At 41.9% G+C, this 19,646-nt stretch overlaps 1 protein-coding gene across 1 annotated transcript in view; it reads right to left on the reverse strand.

Moving 5' to 3' along the window:
* Window positions 1-19,646, reverse strand: part of LOC307228101 (talin-2) — a 95,372-nt gene that overhangs the window by 58,723 nt on the left and 17,003 nt on the right. Inside the window, exon 2 of the mRNA XM_079997624.1 lies at window positions 13,666-13,713. The gene's annotated coding sequence lies outside the window, so the exon portion shown is untranslated. The remainder of the gene's footprint in view (window positions 1-13,665; window positions 13,714-19,646) is intronic.

A 19,646-nucleotide genomic window follows, 5' to 3' on the forward strand; every position in this document is an offset into this window, starting at 1 on the left:
ACAGATAGATAGATACACAGTATATGTATATAAATACAAAGACGGACAGTTCGAGACAGACATATACAGTATATATAGTGATAGAGACTTTTGTCATCCTAGTAGTCACAGTAGCTCATAAAAAAATAGGCAATAATAATAGAAGAATAAGCTTCTTATTATTAATAAGAAGAAGTTATAGGAAGAAAATTAGAAGAAAAGAAAATGACAACATACAATAAACTTAACAATAAGAGGACAGGTTGGCAATACACAATAGCCTATGAATCTACTGGAATATAGAGACATTTTAAAATACACAATAAACCTAAAAATGTATGATTAAGAATAAAAGAATCAAGCCTAAAATATAGCAGAAAATAAAGCAAAAAATAAACAATTAACAATAAGTAATTTGGCCAAATACAGCCGCCAGTGAAATTAAAATTAAGGTTAATGTCTGATATCAAGCTCAGAAGTCCCAAATCGCTCTCTGCAGGACAGAAAATATTGACTTTATCCTTTAACTCTGTATAAACCATAATATATATATATGTTGTCCTATATAGTACAACTTTTGCTTGTCTTTTGCGAGGAAGTTTTTAAAGCCTCAAACTATGAAGACAGGGACAAAGGGAGCGTAGGTTAATTTGCTGCGGGGTCGGAGGTCGTGGCGAACACTGCTGGGATTCAGACAGAATAGAAAAAAAAAAAAATCCCAAAAAATGGAATGAATGTTCCCTCGGTCTGAGAAACACATCGACCTCCCCCACAGAGTGCAGTTCGGGGTCAGAGCGCTGCATTCCCACACACACACACACACACACACACACACACACACACACACACACACACACATACACATACACACACACACACACACACACACACACACACACACACACACACACACACACACACACACACACACACACACCCTGTTTAGAACCTATGGAATCTGTTTCATAAGTGGGATGTTCTCACATAAAGAGGGTAAAGATAATCATCAAATGTCAAAATGGTGGAAATGCCATGTACTGCAGCCTATGAGCGGTAACGCTTCCACAGAATAAATAATGTCCTGCAAGAACTTATAAAAAGAGATGAAGAAAATTGGTAAAGATGTGAGTTTTACAGGATACAGCATAATATATGATAGATGTCACCGGATTAATAAAATATATGATTTTACAAAAACAGTCAATGGCCCAACTTGAAAGGTATACTATCTACATATTTATCCATGATAGAGCGTTCTTTTGCCTTGCCTTCTTCGGAAACACAGCGTTTTGTCACAGTACCCGGAGCTCTTCCACCAGAGAAGAGCTCGTGAACATCAGGGTTACAAACCCCTGCAAATTTATCTCCCCACTTTCACCGGCACATCCGCGGAATCACTGGACATTCTGGTCAAAAGGCGCAACCTCTCCCTCGCACGCGGAGTGAGACGCTGGAGGAGGGGGAGGCGCGTCAGTGCGCCAGACTGCACACCCGTCACCGGGAATATTGTGCGACAAACTGGATGAACTCCAGCGACTGTAAGAAGAGAGACCTTTCTTCTTCTTCTGTTCTGTGCTTCACGGGGATGTGGCTGTGCGGATCGATACCGGACTCTGCGCTGCAGCTGGCAGGCTTCCAACTCTTCAGAGCGGGCCGCCACACCGCATTTTCCAACAAGATGAAAGGTCAAGGATTCTGTTTTTATACTAATAGTGGCTGGTGTAATGACGTGACAGTGATCCAATCTTTTTTCATTAACTGTAAACCCTTCAACTCCCCCGTGACTTTGTTTCATTCATAGCGGTCGGTGTTTACATTCCACCGCAGGCCAACGTGCACGAGGCACAGCGCATGCTGGCCGACCAGATACTGTGTGTGGAGCGAACAAAACTCCCTCGTTATTATCCTCCGCGACTTTAACCGAGGACATCTCACCTATGAACTCCCCAAAGAAACGCTTCATTAAATGCCCCACCAGAGAGCAGAACATTGTTGATCACTGTTACACCACAGTAGGCAGTGCCTATCACGCTGTCCCCCGAGCTGCACTGTGACACTCTAACCACGTCGTGGTCCACCTGATTTCTACATACAGGCAGAAATTAAAACTCTCTAAACCTGTGGTGAGGATGTCAAAGCTGTGGACCAGTGAAGCTGTGGAGGATCTTCAGGCGTGCTTGGACAGTACCAACTGGGATGTTTTCAGGACTGCTATCAACGATCTGCCTGAGTTCACAGAGGCTTGTGACATCCGAGGACAGCTGTATAGCATCGCGCACCAGGGTGAGTTACAACAACGACAAACCCTGGTTCACAGCTAAACTCAGACAACTACTTTCATGGGCACACTACACGATTTTCAAAGTCGTCAGATCGCTGTACTATTCACACTACACAACTTTCTGTCCTGTGATGGGCTATCTTGCAGTCCTGTGGTTTGCACACCACATAACTGATCGGCAAGAGGGGGTCGCACATCACAAGATCTTTCACCGGGAGAGATCCCAGCCGTGTCCGTTGGGTCTCCAAACTACGTTTTGTCACAAAAACACACACGAGAATTGACACCAGCAATGACGCGAAACCATGGACAGGATTATTTTTATTATATTCTTGATCACTGTAAAAGAACGAATAAAAGTGGAATTTAAATAAGAAATATATAAAAAAACCTAAAGAACAATCGTAAAATAGGTATGTTATGTGTCTGTCTCTCCTTCTCGACCAACCCCCCCACGTCTCCTCTCGTTGGCTGTAGCTTGTTGCGTCACTCCCAACGCAATCCCAGCACGACCAGATATTAAACACGCTTGATATCTCGCCAAGCAGTCTGGTTGTGTCGTAAGCAGTTCACACCACGCGCTCCTCGCTCACGCTGAGCGGGCTGTGATTTTCCTCCGATCTGGGGCCTTTGCTCGGCCATCTCCAAAAAACGGTCGGAGAGCGGAAAATCAGCCCAGAATCACGTAGTCTGAATTCGACATTAACTCTCGCTTTGAAAGACAGTGGAGCAGTCCTGACACCATCCCCTGTGAAACCTTCCCCCAGATCCAGTCCACCAACTCCACGTCCCCCACCACAGCGGGGGCCTGGGCCTCTCCACAGCTGCCCACCTCCGAGGCCCCCTCCTCCCCCACCAGAATGAAGACTCTCACCATCCTAGAGAGAGACATTTAAGGCGGAGGCACACTTAAAAAGAAGTTTTTTGACCAAAAAGACGTCTTCAGAACAAGATAAACAAATTGGCGCAGTGATCTGGGTTCTTGCGGTGTTCCCTGCACAAGCCCCCGAGGTGAACTCCTGTCTTTTGTCTTCCTCTCGCTCTGTCAACACCCCTTGGCCGCAATTGGTACAAATGCTGCTGTGTCACGGTAGGGGGGGGCGGACTTCAACCTCCCTTTCGAATTCAACCTCCTTGTTTTTTCCAGAGCTGTAGCATTCAGAGCCAACGAAGGCGAAACGGCTAGCGAAAAATGAATTCCTTTGAGGGAAGGGTTGCCAAGCTTGTTCAAGGACATCCTCACCTTTACAACAGATCTGTCAGAGACTTCAAAGACACCAACATTTGTTCAAATTCCTGGCTAGAAATTGCTAGGAAGCTGGGGAGAGATGATCCGGAGATGTGCAAAGCAACATGGCGAAATCTGCGAGATAAGTTCACAAAGGCAAAGAAAAGAATGAAGGCCAAGAGGGGCGATGGAGCTTCAAACGACCAGGCCCCGAGGCTGTACAAAGAGCTGGCCTGGTTGAATCCATTCGTCCAACACCGACAAACAGAGAACAAAGTGCACCCACAAACTGAGACCAAAGTGCTTGCACACAAGGTATGTAAACAAAGGCACAGTAGCTTATTAGTGTGAGGGAGAAAAATCTCAGTGATTTTAAACGACCACTGAAGCTACTTCCAGATGTAACTTACTGTGGTTGTGTGTGGTCAATATTGTGGTTTGTGGGATGAGTTATGTTTTGTATCAATATGGCGGCAACTCCAGAACAGCTCTACATTTCGTTCCAATGAACCAGCTCTCTGCCACATGGAGTTGCTCACAAGGTTATATTTCCAGTTGTGTTGCAAACCCTTGTTTTACACCAATGTCATGTACCTTTTGGAGTGTGTTGTTTTTGTCAAAAATTAACAAACGATAGAAACACAATGTCTTCCTTCTGTGTAGGTTAACACTGCTGGTCCTTCTTCAGAGACAAAACAGGATGTCGTGAAGGATCCCTCCACAGAACCAACAACTGCCGGCCTTTTTTCGGATGCAACATTTGAAAGTATTTGCATGGAAGACCTTGGCAGTTCTGTGTTTGAACAATCAAGTACCCCATCCTCCACCATGAAGGACTGCCGCTGCAGCACACCATGCTCACCTGCTCCACATTTTCAACTACAGAGCAGACGGAAAAGGAGAAAGGACGTCGCAGAGAATAGAGAGGATGTACACCTTGCAAAACTGCTCGATGCCCTTGACAGGCGCAATAAGGACAACATGACTGATGGCCCAGATTGGTTTGCACAGGGTGTTGCAGACTTTATGCGTGGGCTCTCGCGACAGCGCATTGCCATTTTCAAGAAGAGGGTCAATGACATTATGTATGAGATGGAAATGGAGGAGCTTGATGACCACACTCCCAGGGAAGGGGCAAATCCAGAAATTTGACCTGTTTTGTTTTATTACTGAATTTTCTATAGACAATATATATTATATACGGTCAATAAATGACATTGTGTAACACATTTAGTCTCCTCACTATTTAGTCTTTAAATGTATCACTGCTTTTCATTACTTTGCTGACATTTATATTTTTCCACACTTCATTGCAATTCTGTTTACTTACAGTTGACACTACGGTTAGTAGATACTTCAGTAGAATAAGGAATGCAGAACTTCCACTGAAATTGTATTCGATAAAACTTTCACTTCTACCACTGTACTTGATGAAATCAATGAACCTGGAAAGATGTGTCACCTAAAGAAGAGGCTACACAGCAGATGAAAATAATGCTGTAATGATGACAGACAAAAACGAGCATACAATCAAAATAAAAAAATGAAAACGAGAAAATAAAATAAACTCAACAGTTGCTGGGGTCAATTTTTCAAAAGAGACAGGTCGTTGAAAGCACAACCAATTACATTGTCTTGCCAAGGAACACGTCCTTCCGGTGTTTGAAAGAATTACTTCAGGTGATTCTTTGTTGCGATGGCAGCTTGTATTGGCTTGTATATTGCGTCGGTCAGACTGTTGCCCATCTACAGTCTCCTCCACTCACCAGGCCGGATATCACCTGCCGCCGTTGTGCTGTCCACAAGGGTTGGGGTGATGTACCGTGCCATGTCCCCAGATGAAACATCAGTGGATATTAGGTAGTTGTACAGAGCAACCCATGCCTTCACAATGCTAACTGCCTTGTCTACTGAGCTCTGTATGGGAGGGCGGAGGAGCCAGAATCTTGGTGCCAAAGCTGTTATCGATTATCCTCCGTGCACGGCAGTGCTAGTAGTTATACACCCTCTGGCCAGCAGGGAGATGCTTACCTGTCAATGATATATGCATATGAAAACATTAACTTGCAGCAGAAACAAACAAACCAGCTACACAGTATGCTGGATAGGGCCGCATGAGGTTGATTTTCAGGGGGAAGACTGTATCCCCAACAATCACATGTGAACAGACAGTTGTTGTTCTGGGTAGGACTGTTGGTGGGGGAAAATCCAGCTCACCGTCTTGCAAGGCGTTTCAAAAGGTGCTCTCCTGAAATACTCCTCTGTTGCTTTCATGGCCGTAGGCTCCCACATCCACCATTGTGACACGGTAGCGTGAATCGCACAATGCAAGTAGCGCAATCGAGCGTGTTCCTTTGTAGTTGAAATATAAATTACCGCTGCGGGCTGGCGCTCTCATTGAGATATGTTTGCTGTCAAGGGCTCCAACGCAGTTGGGGAAATTCCACAACCTCCTGAAATCCTTTGCAATCTTTCCAGTGCCCCATTTTGAGATGCGGGACAGTCCTCTTTGAAAGCAAACCACTTGCTTGCCGCCGTGGCCCTGAAAACGCCACTCAGGAGGTGTGTGGCAGGCAGATCTGCCACAGTGGCGCCTGAACAGGGACTCTCCTGCACAGAGACACAGGCGATGGAGAAGAAAACACACCAGTTTATTGTAGAGAGTGGGCTAGGTGGAACAAGCCCCGGAGCAGAGGGACAATATGTCATGACAAGGGCTCCTCTCCTGTGTGTGTGTGTGTGTGGTGGCCCAGGTGTACAGCCACACTGATCCTGGGCCCAATTATCTAGACCCAAGACAGGTGTGGCTGCTCAAACCACACCACAGTGGCCAATATCAGATTCCAGCGTTAACAGGTCACGGTCCTGAACTGACCCACATGAGCAGAAGTAACAAAGACGTCGCACGCAGCACGCTGTCATACAGAAGTAAACACGGCAGGCAAATGCCCGGTGGTTTTCGCGGCGTGGGACCGTGTACCTCGGCTCAAGCTCACGGATCAAATCTCTAAATTCAGACAGGGGCACCGTGCTTTTTTTGTATTGTTCAAGAAGGAAATTTACTAAAATAAAATACATCTAAAATAAAAACACAATGTGCGCAAATTGCGCCTCGATCCCTCCCCCGGAGGACACCTCAACAGGTGGATTTGGTTGTACAGGATACTATTGGAAATGCCAGTACACAAAAACAACAACTATGGCCCAAATGGTTTGACAAAAACAAAAACTGAATTTACCTTAGAGTGGTTAATATCTTGAGTAAGAAATAAAGATACATAGCTGAGAGAAAATGTTTTTTCTCCAGTGGACAATGGCACAAGGTTTGTGGATTCCCCCAATAGAAGCAGAGGGGTCTCTGGGGGAATTTAATTGTTAGCCATTGTTTCTAAATGCTCCTTGTGCTTTGAAACCGAGGTTGAGCACACACACACACACACACACACACACACACACACACACACACACACACACACCTCACTTAATGACCTAACATTCAGACATCCAGCTCTCAGACCAGTCGGTACAATGCCGCGCCGTATTGTCCGCAACGCGGTGTCTCAGCGTCAAGCATCTCATCGCGCACCACCCCATCTCATCACCGTTCTCAGTCTCAGTCCCGTTCCCGCAGTCCGTCAGTATTAACTACACTAGCGTTCGCAATCTCCAAGACTGGAATCAGGGTAAGGGGGCGGGTCCTCCTTTATCGACCAATTCGCTAAACGACCTGGTCGTAGGAACGGAACTCGGTTGTTAAGTGAGGAGAACCTGTTTTTATTATTGCAAGAGAATACTCAGAAAGTGAGGGCGAGTTCCTCATTCCCCATTTACCAATGAAAAAAATAAAAATAAAAATTCCCAAACCACAGTAAAAAGACATGAAAAGACGTGAATACAATACACTATAAAACCATCAACTCTGAACACTATCTTTTTGATAGCGTTGACTGGCTGCCTCTTATCAAATACACCCACCAACCTCATGGTGAAAGCAGTTGGAGCGGTTGGAGACGTTTTCTTTACGACTGGCGATCAGTCAAACTGTCAGAGCCCATGGAGAGAGGGAAAAAACATCCCTAAACGGAGAGGATTTTGTTATCCTCCTGTTCTTCAGTTGCTACCCATTATCATGAGAATTTGAATCTTACTTTGTGGAATTATTAAACAGAAAAGGAAAATGCTGTAAATGTATTGAATGGTATATTTCAGTATCTAATAGTATTCCATACGTATATTTCATGCATCAGAGATATCCATAAGAAGATAGATTTGAAGCACATTGATATTGTATGACTCCCTATAGTCATAACTTATATAGACCAAATGAACAAAATATTGTATAGATGTATTTTGTGAATTTCATGTATATACTCTTACTTGTGTACTGCTTCATGGTTACTATATCTTACACTATCAGAACTTCTGTATGACAGACAGACAGACAGACAGACAGATAGACAGACAGAATGTCCATATACAGAGAGTTATAAAAGTCTGCAATAAAAAAATATTCCCTTTCAGCTCTCACTCACTTATACCAAAACACCGTGGAGCTGACGGCACAAAGAGCTCTATAATAATCAAACCACAATACGCTCCCACACTGCACGGTGTAAATAAGCTTAAAACCATCCATCTGACATTCCACCCCCACAGCCTCATATCACAGAATATTCATCAGAAATCACCAACACAAAACTGCAACGCTTCATACACAACACTGCAACATACACACACACACAACACTGCGACATACACACACACACACACAACACTGCAACATACACACACACACACTGCAACATACACACAACACTGCAACATACACACAGCACTGCAACATACACACAACACTGCAACACACACACACACAAAACTGCAACATACACACACTGCAACATACACACACACACACACAACACTGCAACATTCACACACACACACACACAACACTGCAACATTCACACACAACACTGCAACACACACACAACACTGCAACATACACACAACACTGCAACACACACACACACACACACACACAACACTGCAACATTCACACACACACACACACACACACACAACACTGCAACATTCACACACACACACACACACACACACACACACAACACTGCAACATTCACACACAACACTGCAACATACACACACCAACATACACACACACTGCAACATACACACACACTGCAACATACACACACACACACACACACACACTGCAACATACACACACACACAACATTGCAACATACACACACACAACACTGCAACATACACACACACAACACTGCAACATACACACACACACAACACTGCAACATACACACACACACAACACTGCAACATACACACACACAACACTGCAACATACACACACACACACACACACAACACTGCAACATACACACACACACACACACACACACACACACACACACACAACACACACACACACACACACACACAACACTGCAACATACACACACACAAAGCTGCAACATACACACACACAACACTGCAACATACACACACACAACACTGCAACATACACACACGCAACACTGCAACATACACAACGTTTCTTACACAACACTGCAACATTCACAACACTGCAACATACACAATGTTTCTTACACAACACTGCAACATATCCAATACTGCAACAAACAAACAACACTGCAACATTCACAACAATAATATATATTAAAAACATTTCCTTAGTGTATATATTTTGGGTTATATCTTTTGCCTCTAATGTTCGTTGCTTTAATTTTTTGTATCAATTTTTTCCAAGATTACATTTTTCTTGTACAGTCTTCTGAGTTTACCCTTTATCACTTCATAGTACTGTGCTACTCACAGTATATACTGCAATACACTAAGACTTCTCCTCATGCGACGTGACGGGTCTGTGGGTGGGTAAAGCACACAATGTATAGCAGAATATAGTGTGTGTACATACAGTACACACACACACACACACACACACACACACACACACACACACACACACACACACACACACACACACACACACACACACACACACACACACACACACACACACACACACACACACACACACACACACAGTGTATATATATATATAGCTGTCTGCTGGGAATCCTCTGATGCAGTTACAGTAACAGGACAAACCAGAGCTCTGACTGGATCTGGGCCACAAAGAGAAAAAAAAGTCAATACTGGACGACACAGCATCAGTAAACTGGATCACACTACAATACCCACATGAAGCACAAGGCTGAACGGTCTACACCACTTTCTTTTTCCTCCTTTTGTTTTGAGGAAACCAAATGAGTTTACAGTTAAATTCCCAAATTTCTCACCATTAAACAATAGCTGGCAACGTAACATAAATGACGTCAAGAGATGGATTTGGTTGGTACTATTGGAAATGCCAGTACACAAAAAAAACACCTATGGCCCCAATGATTTGAAAAAACAAAAACTGAATCTACCCCAGAGTAGTTAATATCTCGAGTAAGAAATAGACACATAGCTGCGAGAAACTGCTTTTTTCTCCAGTGGACAATGGCACAAGGTTTGCGGATTGTCCTAATAGAGGCGGAGGTGTCTCTGCTGTCCCCTGGATGGAAGGATGGCGAGATGGAGGAATTTAATTGTTCGCCACTGTTTCTAAATGCTCCTCGTGCTTTGAAACCTAGATCGAGCACATCTCTGCAGCTGCTTCGGTGTCCATCTTGTAAATATCACACACACACACACACACACACACACACACACACACACACACACACACACACACACACACACACACACACACACACACACACACACACACACACACACACTGAGTTTAAGGGGGCAATTACTTTTTAACATTGGTGAAAGGCTTCGTCTCATATTACAATTTGTCAACAGAGCCCGAACCATTCTGTGTGACAAATATGCGGTAATGGAGGTCGTCAGGAAGGGGCCAAATTATTTTTCATGGCACTGGATAAATGTATCTCACACAGACTTTTAAGGAAGACTCCTTTTTTAATAGAACAGAACCACAAATCCGACGAGTCCATCCACTTGTCCTTGAATTTTTACCCAAAATGTAAACACTGCCAAATGAGCACTGGTGCAAAGCAGAACTGATTCGCTGCTGGAGAACATTTCATAATATGATACTTGTTTCGTATGCACTGCTGCTTTTGAATAATAGATCGAGTGGCAATTACAACCTTCATCCCGCTCTATTTATTAGGTGTGAAATGACAGGAAATGGAATCTGGAGACCAAGGCACGTCGCCGCACAGTCTGCGACCTGCAGCAGCTTCCATTCATACACGCAGACTTACAGAAATGAAAAAGATGACCGCCAAAGTATGGAGGTCGGTTCCCATGCACGAGGATAGAATGGCTGTAAATTAGAGGCGTACAAAGATTCTACTTGATAGCCGATCGTCTATTATGTTGTGAATAGAGCCAGAAAATTCGGATCGCGCTCATCATCACCATCACAACCCAAACATGTGAATTCTCTGCAGCTTATTCACACACAGTGTCAGATGAAAAGCTAAATATGGGAAACGCACACGGTCGGAACCATTAGTCACCTGGACGACAGGCCGCATACCACCAGAGTCTCACACACACACGCACACGCACACACACACACTTTTGGTGTGTGGGAGAGAGAATGTGTGTGTGTGTGTGATCTGACTCAGCAGCAGCAACATAGTGAGCGTTTCACACTTCCCCTTTACTCTAAACTTACTTTACAGCTTGTTGGAACATAATTCGATGTATATCAACATCCACATGGAGGAAATGGTCGATTTAAACTTTTAGTTGGAGGAAACTTTATCGTTGTTTACTTTGGGGATATTTAGAATGGGCTGAACAGTCTGGTAGTAGGTAGGCATCGCCATAGCAATGTTGTGCAGAAAATATTAATATTTATATTAATTATGAAACTCAAACCACTGTGACAACGTAGCGCTAGGTATATAGTTGATTGTAAGTTTTTTAGGTTTTTTGCTTATTGCTTATTTTCAGGTTTATTTTTATTGTTTATTTCAGGTTCATTCAAATGTTTATCATTAGGTTTTTGTATATTGACACATTTTAAGGTTGACCTTTTATTGCTGATAGTTCACCTTTAACTTCAATTTTAGGTTCATTGCATATTGTTATTTTATTTTTTGTTATTATTACTTTATTACATTTTAATTTTATATTTTACTATTTTTTTATGTGAGTTTGCTGCCGCTGAAAACTGAATACCATATCTGCAAAGACACTGCAAATAAAGTATCTATCCATCTAATTGAAAATGTCCCAGTACCTTGAACTGATCTCAGAGTGGTGCGATGGAGCTGCATTAATTTGAGCTCAAAGTGTGAGTTTGTTCTATTTTTGAGTCTTGGTGATGATGGATGATGGATCCAATTGTCTTCAAATAAATCACTGAATAAAATAACTGCTTGGAGAATCAGGTGGGACTAAACCACTAATCGAACCGCTATTGTTAGGTAATGATCAGTATTTGTACTCTGTACTTGCACTGGTATATCCACCTTTTCAAAAAAAACATGTAAAAAATAATTTAACAAAAGAAAAAGCAAAAAAATTATCACTGCATTATCCATTCTGAAAAAGAGTTGTGTTGCTTCAGTACCATGTAATGCTTTCAGTGTTTTAGCTTCATCTCCGAGGAACAGCCACCCTCAGTCTACCTATAGACCCGCACAACAAACATTTTTATAGATTTGTTTTTTATAAAGCCTACTCTTTGTTTTCATATCATCCTCATTTCAATGTGTCTGTTTTAAACTTTTTATTTTTCTGCATTTTGCACTTTATTATAATTGCCTGCATTGTCTTGATGCAAACTGCTGTAATGTCAGAATTTCACTTTGGGAGTTACACACACACACACACACACACACACACACACACACACACACACACACACACACACACACACACACACACACACACACACACACACACACACACACACACACACACACACACACACACACACACACACACTTTTACTGGCTCGGACAATGCAATGATGAAGGTTAAAAATAAATAAATAAATAAATAAATTCCGTCCAGCTGCTGATCTGTAATCAGAATTTTCTGCTCTGTGTCTATGTCATCGTTTTGGCTCCGGAAAAGTTTCCTCCATGACTTCATTGGATGAGCGGATATTTCCAAGTAGTAGTCGTCGTAGTAGAGTTCTGCTGCTACTACTGCTGTGGCCGGAGAAGAAAAGAAACAGCGTGTTGAAGAGCCGCCACACATGTTCCGCTCAGCCCGGAGTGAGATCATGGTTCTTATTTAGCCAGAGCAGCATCCAGAGGCTTGTTTCGAGACCGTTACAGCTTTACACCACATTCCCTGTACACTACCAACGCTAACCTCATCGCTTTACTTTCCCGGTGACACAACACCGATCCAATTTCTTCATTTTTTTTTTTCGTCTTTCCCAGGGACGAGACTCGGGCTGATAAACCACACCGCGTAATCGGCAACATTTCCACTCCACAGAGACTGTTCCCAGTCGGACGGGACCCGACCGGGAATAGAGGCTGCGGTGACGGCGGGGGATCCCTGAGTCGCGCGTCACGCATGCACGAGCTACGCCGAGTGAACCGAAGGAATTGGTGGAAAATGCCAGGTCCAGATATTTAAAAGTCCTGTTTCCATGTTTTTTTGGGGCATCTGGGTTGATTTTGATCAGTCAACATCCACGTGGTTGACTCTAAATCCCGGAATGGAGGTTTTTTTTACTCTCTGAACCTGAATTTTCCACCTCACCAACGCAAACCTCCAATTTGCCAAACAGTGAAATGCGAAAACTAATGTGAAAACAAAAAAATGTAGACGTGCAAGAAAAGTTCACCTTGCTGTAACTCTTCTCCCTGATTGTTTACTATTCAATGCCTAAAATCCAACTATGCATCTTCATAAATGCATTTGTGAATCCATCCGGGAGACAACGCAGGTGTCAGGGAATGTCCTGAAAACCTGTTTTTTTAAGCCTTATCTTTGTCGTTTTGTCCTCTTCGTTTTCAATGTATCTGCTTGTTTGTTTACTCCTTAACATCCATTAATTTGAACTTCATAACAACTTAAAAAAATGTGTTTTTGTTTTTTTTAAATTTCAGTTTCTTACCTTATTGCAGAGAGAAACTCAGCCGAGGATATTTGCTGGTGTTCACAGCTAAAGGAAAAAGAGAAGACATTAAAAATCAGAATTAAGAAATGTCTTTATCTTGAACAAACGTGATAATTAGGTATATGACATCCATTTGAGCAGCTGTGGAGGAGTCGGAATATTATTGTTGTTGTTCCACACGGATGCAGTTCTGATTCACTCTGCACTGCACCATATGTTACACTTTTTATTCTCGAGATTCTGGAAGTTAAATGGACACTGGAGGCCAAATGGATAATTAGAAGCACTGCATAATTACAAGCCGAGTGCCAGGAGTCAGGCTGGTTAAAGCAGATAAGGGTAAATTGGATTTAAATTGGTGATTTTCCTGTATACATGTATGTTTTGAAGACAAGGAGTGACCAAAACATAATAATAATACAATTAATAATAATTCAGATTAACGCTGAGTGGGTTTCCCTTCGAAAATGGCAGAGGAAGCGGTTATATGTTCACAAAAACACTATATCTTGTTTAGGGACACACAGCAAAGATGTAAACTGCTAGTGAAATCAGTGCTGTACTGTTTTATTGGAGATTTACTCGACCAGATGTGAAAAAAATCACTATCATTAATTATAACAATAAATATATACAGATAAATAAATGAATAAATAATGAAAAATAAAAAAAAAACTACTGCAAGCCATTCAACTACCTACTTTGTTAACATCTTTTAAGTACCTACGATTTGCATTTCTTAAGAGGAATTCTCGAAAAAAAATATAATAATAATAATAATAGTATACTGTATTGTATAATTTCATATTAAAATATTGTATAAAAACATATAATATTGTATGATACTTATAATATTGTCTAATACGTATAATACTGTATCATTAGTTTGTTTTGATTTGAACACACAATGAAATGCCCCATAAGGAGATGCTCCATTACACTCAAGCCGAATTTTGGCAGAAACAAGGCCCGTGCCCACGGAGCCACTCATGGATCCCTCTGCTGTGGAATGCGGTGGTGATAATGAAGTGGCAGCCGGGACTCGGCCTCCAGTGAAATAAATGTGAGACTGAGACGAGCGGAGCAGCCTGCAGGGAACAGCAACTCTATCTCCAGCCACATAAAAGACACATCTCACATTGTTCTAATTCTCTATTCTGTACCCCGAGCCCGGAGGGCGGGGTCATTCAGCAAACTGTCTCGGTTTAGGAAACATGACCCACAGATATGCAGTAGTAGTAGTATTAGTAGTAGTAGGAGAGAGTTGAGAAAATAAGTCACCGAGCCCTGACATAGCAAGTAAGATTTCAGCTTGTAATTTTTAGATGATTTAACCATGGAAAGCACATTAATAAGTCACAAAACAGAGAGCAAATGCCTTGCTAATTGAATGCAAAACATAACTCTGAATTTGTACCAATTTACAGCAAATCCCTGCTGGAATAAAAATTCCAAATAATAATAAAATATTTCCATAGCAAATCTGCTGCCAGGATAATAAAAAAAAAAAAATAAATAAAAATAAAACAAACAAACAAACAAATAAATAAATAATACAAATAAATTAACAAGTTAACAACAAACCACTTACAAGGACAACAATTTATTTATTTATTTATTTAATTGATAAATAAATAAATAAAACTTAAAACAATGCATGTTCTTATTTTGTTCGTCTCTAAACAAATCGACTCAGGTCAAAATAATTTTGGCTTGGTATTCTCTAGTGGGCTCCGTTTTGATATCCCACGGCATCGAGCCGTCTCACGTTCCATTGGCACTCAACTCAAAGTCGCCAGAGTCTCCATTTCTGGCTACTGTGCAACCGGAAAACAAGACCATTTCATTTGATTAACTAGATTTTATGAGCTTAAAATGTGTTTAGCATTAAAAATATCTACAACATAGCAATTATCAAGCAGATTAACTTAGAACGGCAAACTGACAGATTGACTGAGACGATTTGGGCTAATGTGTATCCAAATGTAATGGCTGCCCTCCAGCAAATAGGAATTTAAAATTTCACTCAGCCAATGAATCACAATATGATGAGCAGTTAATAAGGAAACCCGAAAGCATCACAAAAGTAGGCTTCTTAGTTCTTTATTTCAATATCCTTTCTATGGTGATAAAAAGAATTCTGAAAATCTATATTGACGCAACCAATTTCTGATCTATTGTTTTGAAATGGCTTAATCAGCCAAAAATGGAGATAAATGAACTTGCTGAGGGAATTTGAGGGTGTGCCCATAGCTCCTGTCAGACCTTCCGAAAATTCAATGGGTGGGGGCACCCTGAAAAGAGCTATCCATCATTATTGCCACGACTCAACTGAGACTTTTGAATTGAGTAAATTCCTGCTTTGGTGGGAGACGTAGTTTTAAACCCCTGGTGTTTTAATTGATTGGACAGAAAGTCAGATTACCACAGGCAATTTTAAGGAGCACAGCACGTTGCATGAGACCCCGTTGTTCAACTGATTAATATCTTACTGCCAAGGTAGACAGAGTGGAGACCATTGGAGACCAGTGGAGACCAGTGGAGACCAGTGGAGACCAGTGGAGACTAGTGGAGACTAGTGGAGACTAGTGGAGACTAGTGGAGACTAGTGGAGACTAGTGGAGACCAGTGGAGACCGGTATTTGGTGCCAGAAAGAATTCCCTGCACCCATCCAAAGAACAAGGAGACCAATGGAGACCAGTGGAGACCAGTGGAGACCAGTGGAGACTAGTGGAGACTAGTGGAGACTAGTGGAGACTAGTGGAGACTAGTGGAGACTAGTGGAGACTAGTGGAGACTAGTGGAGACTAGTGGAGACTAGTGGAGACTAGTGGAGACTAGTGGAGACTAGTGGAGACTAGTGGAGACTAGTGGAGACTAGTGGAGACTAGTGGAGACTAGTGGAGACCAGTGGAGACCAGTGGAGACCAGTGGAGACCAGTGGAGACCAGTATTTGGTGCCAGAAAGAATTCCCTGCACCCATCCAAAGAACAAGGAGCTTTAACATTTGAAATTTTCCACCTTTCCTTCTCAACACCTCCTCAAAGGCCGTGTCCAGACCTGGTTACTTGTATACAGATGAATCCAGATGCATTGTGTCTAAATCCTCCAGCTCAATATGCAAACAACCACATACAACCCTCCCATTCCCAGCGACCATGCTCAAAAACCAAAACGGGTGTAGTCTTTGCTTCGTAAACCAAACAGAACTCAAACATCTAATCTTGTTTGTGTTTTCAACCCACGTTGAGCCATTTTACCAAATGAGCACTTACACCCGCTTGCGTAGTTGATTAGGTGGTCCTCCAATGTGACCGAGGACCCACGTGCATTCCTGCTGTGACCAAATGTGGCCCAATGCATCCCTCACCCCCGCCCGATGTGGCCTGAGCCATCCGATCGAAATGGAGTCCTCAATGCGTTTCGGGTCCCTTCACAGCCGTGTTTAGAGCGGAACACTTGTGATGGGATCACCCAGGGAAATAAGTTTTATGCCTGAGGTGCCAACAGGGATCAATGATTTAACACATACAGACGGGAACAAATTTGTGGTACCCTTACAGCTAAGCTTATAGCCTTTAAAAGGAGACGTTTAACTGCAGCGTAGGATTAGTTCAAGAATAAGAGTGTTAATTGATCACACGAACATACAGTAAAGGAAAAAAACATAAAAATAAATAAAAAATACATAAATGACGTACTGTATGTGCGTCATGTGGTTTTTTTTTTTTTAAACATTATATATAACCAATATTTCTTAACACAATTTTGTTTTTTTGAGAACTCCCTGCAGTACCCCAAAGTATCCCTAGGGGTACGAGTACACCCTTTTGAAAAACACTGTACATATGTATGTACATTGTGAGTTATATGTAAAAGTCATCATAAAAAGGAAGGAACCTGCACATACTGTACACTGCCTTTCTAAAATAGAGTTAGAATTAGACTGAGCCGAGGTTCCCGTGGATGACGTCAGTTTTATTTGCAGATGTTTTTAATGGTGTCTGAGGCCGTTTTATCTGCTGTGTCTGCGTTGTGAAGTGGGATTCTGCAGAGTGTGACGCAATTGTATCATCCAGCTTTTTTTTTTTATGGGTTCTAAGGTTTCTCTTGTAAAGAGATCTACAACTCAGTGAGACTACCTAACAAAATAAACATTATTATTATAATAACGGGTCTATGGGCTCAGAAAATGGTCCGGAGACTCAATCTCAGGCGATTTTGCACCAAACAGTTTTGTGGACTCCCTAAGGGGAACTAGGAAATGGGAAGGTCCCCCGAGAACTAGATACTGTCGAGGGATTTTTTTTTCTGGTTGTATTTGCACTGGAACTCTGAAGTGACGTAAGCCAACAGGGTTTCAGCACGACTTCCATATTCCGTGTTCTAGTCTACTCTGTAACTTCCACTGATTTCACCTTATCGGTCCACCAAAAAGTGTTTCTGAACAAATCTGAGGAGAGAAATAAGCAATCCAGTTGCTGAATCTCCACTCATATTAGATCTACAAGGCCACATTTAAAAGTTTGTTCGACTTGCGTAAGGCAAGGGCATGCATCGGGACACTGCCCGCAGATTTTTTTGATCCGATGATTATCGGAAATTAAAATAAGCTCAATAAATGCATCTACATCTTTTATTGGTAATTATTTTTTATTATGGCTGAGTTTACGTGGGCTGGTCCCCGCCCAGAGCGATGCGACTCGACCGGGTGTAATGTCCTCAGTCCGAGGGACCGTCAAGGGACCGTGGACTTAGGTCCGGACCAATCACCGGCACTGAGGTCACTGAAGGTTCCTCTTGTGCCCGTGAGTCCCTGCCCTGGAGTAGGAGCTAAAAAAGTCCCTCAAAACGGCGTTTTAAGAACTACGAACGTTCCTAGCTCCTGCAGTGCGAAAACACCTTTGATTTATGTGGCGACGTGGCGATAGTGGCACCGCCCTTGCGGTCGCCTGCGCCCGCGCTCCATGTTTGACATTTCACTGCATATATGTATGGAAGTATGTATATGTATGTGACGAATACACCTCTTGAATCTTTATATATATATATACACATCATCTTTTAACTTGTATACTGTATATTTTATGTGTATATTGTGTGTAGTAGTGCAACGTCAGGATAATATTCCCATTTTTAAATAGTCTTCATTAAAATACAAAACAACGAGATATTTAAGAAAAGAGATATCGATGACAACTACCTAAAATCTTCAATTCACAGCTTGAGGCTACGACCAAATATTGAAAATTGTGACTCAATTAAAATGGTGATAAAAAAATAGGTAATACAAATAAAATAAGTCAATAAATGTTTTTTAAATTACAGTGCATCTTAATAAATGATATTTTTAAATAAAATAGTTGTAAAAAAATATAAATAAATCCATCAATCTAAATAAATAAAACAAAAGGACCACATTTATCAGGACAAAATAAAAAATAAAAACAACATATTTCTGGATCACAGTTTATTTCATGATTTGTGTCGGATTGACCGTATATTTCATTTCCGAACATGAACCTTTTATTCTTTAGGTCTTAGTGTAGTGTATTTAGTGTATATTGCCATATGTATATGTATGTTTCCAAATCTTTATATTTTCTATATAATTTTCTTTATATTGTATTATTTCATTCTTATTTTGCTACTGTTTTGATGATTGATGTCCCTCCACTGATGAATAAAATATCCATCTATAGTTAACATGGAGTAGCAGTGTGCTAATGAACGAGTAAGTAGCAACAGCAGTGGAGCGATAATGTGTAATGGCATCACATCATCATTGCAGTACTAGTCAGAGCGTACTAGTACTGGTGAAGCAGCATCTCATCTTGGTGTCTTAATGATCCTCAGTCTGGAGGAGACACTAGATTTATGACGCCTGCGTCCCACTAAGTGCCCCCGAGTCCCAGGGATCCAGTTACGCTCTCTTCACGGTGGGCTCTGCTTTCAGTGGGCAGTTTTTTTGGATAG

This window comes from Zeus faber (assembly GCF_960531495.2).
Source record: "Zeus faber genome assembly, chromosome: 3".
NCBI lineage: Eukaryota > Metazoa > Chordata > Actinopteri > Zeiformes > Zeidae > Zeus > Zeus faber.